Source organism: Corvus brachyrhynchos, unplaced genomic scaffold, assembly GCF_000691975.1.
Source record: "Corvus brachyrhynchos isolate BGI_N302 unplaced genomic scaffold, ASM69197v1 scaffold21, whole genome shotgun sequence".
Lineage (NCBI taxonomy): Eukaryota > Metazoa > Chordata > Aves > Passeriformes > Corvidae > Corvus > Corvus brachyrhynchos.
In genome coordinates, this window is record NW_008236924.1 from 6,578,969 (window position 1) to 6,582,130 (window position 3,162).

The 3,162-nt window shown below is 40.9% G+C and overlaps 1 non-coding gene across 1 annotated transcript in view; it reads right to left on the minus strand.

Annotated features, from left to right (window-relative positions):
• Positions 1 to 1,412: 1,412 nt before the first annotated feature.
• The window catches only part of LOC103611589, a 10,916-nt gene continuing 9,166 nt past the window's right edge, over positions 1,413 to 3,162 (minus strand). Inside the window, exon 2 of the transcript XR_001859936.1 lies at positions 1,413 to 1,539. This is a non-coding gene — a transcript (uncharacterized LOC103611589). The remainder of the gene's footprint in view (positions 1,540 to 3,162) is intronic.

Below are 3,162 nucleotides of genomic sequence, written 5' to 3' on the forward strand. Positions count from 1 at the left end.
TTTGCTGGTCTGGGACAACAAGCCACAAAAATCAGGATTCAGAACCGATCACAACCTCGCTTGCAGTTAAATGATCTGGTAACTACAGCACTTAACCTGAATTGCAGCTAGAATCCACCTCTTTCTTTGCCAGCATTTCCAATTCTGAATTTTAGTTCTTAAAGCAGCAATTTGACTCCCTAAAACGTATTAAAAATATGTAATAATACATATTTAACTCCCTAAAACATAAGAAAAATTCAGCAGCAGGAAGAGCTGAACCACCAACAATCAAATAATGCACTGCTGAGCTGGATGCAAGTTCCGAAGTTGCAGATGGCTCCTGTCACCTTACAGACTGTAATTTCTCTAATACAGAATGCATCAGTCCTAAAAGGTTTTAATTAGCAGTAAAATAAAACCAACTTAACCTCACCCCTGTAAGTCATTTTTAATTGGTATTTATATTGGCACAATGTTTGTTGCACACAGTTAAAAGGGTTCTTTCTTCTATAACCATTTTGTTTTCCAGATCTGGGATCCTGGATCATTCCCTCATGCATCCCAACCAGCTCTGGTTAACTTCACACGTGGAATTTTGTTATCAAGCACAAGAAATTGATGGGAGGACAGGAATTAAAAAAAAACCACCAGGTATTTCTCAACTTTCCTCCTGAAGGAAGAGCTTTCAGTCATGATTTACTTCTTGCAAACCAGCTGAAATTGCAACAAGGGAAGGGTTTGCTCTCAAAGTGAGTTTTGAGCTACGTAACTAAAATCTTAAATAATATTTTATTAGTTATTCCAGAACTAGGTTATTTTTTCCAGTTCTGTTCAGCAAAGCAACCTGGAAGGAAACCCAGCACAGGCTGAAAGCTGTGCAAGATCACTAACAGAATCAACTCCTTCAAAACAAACTAAAATATCAGAAACAAACTACTGGAGTACTAGTTAGCACGGATAATTCTGTCATACCAGACATTAAAAATTAAATTTAAATTTATTTTAGCATTTAAAATTAACTTCCCATTTAAACATTGTCTTCCTGAACTTATCCAGGTCTGGATTGCATTGATGAAAGGTTAGAAAGTTTAGCAACAGGCTAAAGCACCCCCAAAATAGCAATTTGGCATCACACAATGGACAGTTGAATTGTTTTGAGTCACTGTACAGAAAGTGAAGGAAGGAAAATAATTCGATGGTTTTATTTTCCTTTTTCTCACTCCCTATAAAGCTTCCTCCCCTTCCCAAGCACTCTAAATACCCCAGGGGAGCTGTGACTGTCCAGCTTTATTTTCAAGCCCTGCTTAAACCCTTGGTTGCCATAAGAGCCTTGAATTTAAAAAGAACATGGATAAAAATAAACATAAAATATGAATTTGCACATGATTTCTGTTATAAAACCTGCATTTTTCCGAGGTGCAGGAACTCACCACTTTGTATGGTTCAGCAAAGAGAGGAGAGTTGGGTGGGAAGGCTTCGTCACCCTGCTGAATTTCTTGATTTCGCCTTTCCCTTTCTTTCATACGCAGCACATTCCGGTCTTCACGGTTCATGTTGCTACAAGCAAAAAGATCAGTCCTGATCACAGAGGGGAACAGGAGGGATGTGAGGGCCCAGGGGAGGGATGAGAGTGCCCAAAGAAGGGATCCAAGTGCTCCCAAGCAGTCCCTGGCCCTGTTTGGCCACAGAATGAGCTCTGTTAAGAACCCTCTGAGGGCCACAGCTCCTCAAAACTCCCGATTTCAGCCCCTTCCAAAGGGCTGTAACCCCCAACCCACAGCTGGCTTCTAACAGGGAAACTTTATGCAGCAATTAAAAAAAAAAAAAAAATTGAAAAAAATCCACCAAATCCTCAGGCAAGTAACTATTTCAAACCACTTCACCCGCTCGAGTCATCTCGGTTCCAGCCCACGCCGAACATCTCCAATTCTTTTCTAAAATACCTTCTCTCCCCCAGATGTTCTGCCATCCCCCCACCCATTCAGTGCTTAACTCCTCCTGCAGATTAGGGTTATTTTTGGTGCTGACATACCTTTTTTTGGCACCTATTCTCCAACATATTCTAACCTTAAGCTTTGATGTGGTTTTCAGGTCTCTCTCCCTCCCTGACTCCCAAAAGGCATTTCTACTCAAAGCAGTAATTTCAGGGAAGTTCTGGCAAAATTGCACCTTTTGCCTTGGACCATATCCTCCTACTGCAAAAATGCAGATTCAAAACCTGCCAATCCCCCTTCTCAACAAATTTTCCTTTGCAGTTTGGTCTTGCTACTTGTGTTATAAGAAATATGTCAAATTCTTGCAAAACACACACACACAAGAGTTGGAAAAGATTCCCTCTGAGCTTGACACAGCATTGGGACTGAAATTGCAACAAGGGAATAAAGGGACATAAAGGAGTAAACAAAATGAGATGATAAATAAGGTGCCACTAACTCCTTTAACACCAAATCCCAGAACGGTTTGGGTTGGGAGGGACCTTAAAGCCCACCCAGTGCCACCCCCTGCTATAGGCAGGGACACCTCCCACTGTCCCAGGCTGCTCCAAGCCCTGTCCAGCCTGGCCTTGGACACTGCCAGGGATGGGGAAGCCACAACTGGTGCTAAACTCTGTATCAAGAGATTTAGAAATGTTCTTTACTGATCTGCACAAAGTAAAATAAGTGCTTCCAGGAAAGAAACTGATGTTCTTCCACATAATTTACACCTAAAATGAAAATGTTGAGCTGCTTAGAAAATCATTATTTCATGTCTTTAGACAGCTGTCTGAATATTAAAAATAATAAATGATTTGCTAGAGCATGACTCTGAAAGCTGTGCAAACCCAGCCATTGCATTCTTAACAAGGAAACTTCAACCCATCACTCAGTTTTTAAAACATGAGTCTTTTCACCTCAATAACATTTTAGCCTCTTACATTTCTTCACCATTTGGCTTCATTTTGTCTATTGCTCTGAAAGCAGTGAAAGCTCAGAGGCTGCCCAAAGCAGACTAAACCCAGGGTGTAAGCTGAGATCTTTGATGCTTTCTAAGGCACCAGGTTTGTTTTATTTCCCTGCACTGCAAACAAGGCACAAGCACTGGCACAACCCAGCTCCGTGCTGATATCAAACACATGAATACAACAATTTACATTTTATGTGAAAAATCACTTTTTTCTTCAGTTCTCCTGTAACCTGCTGA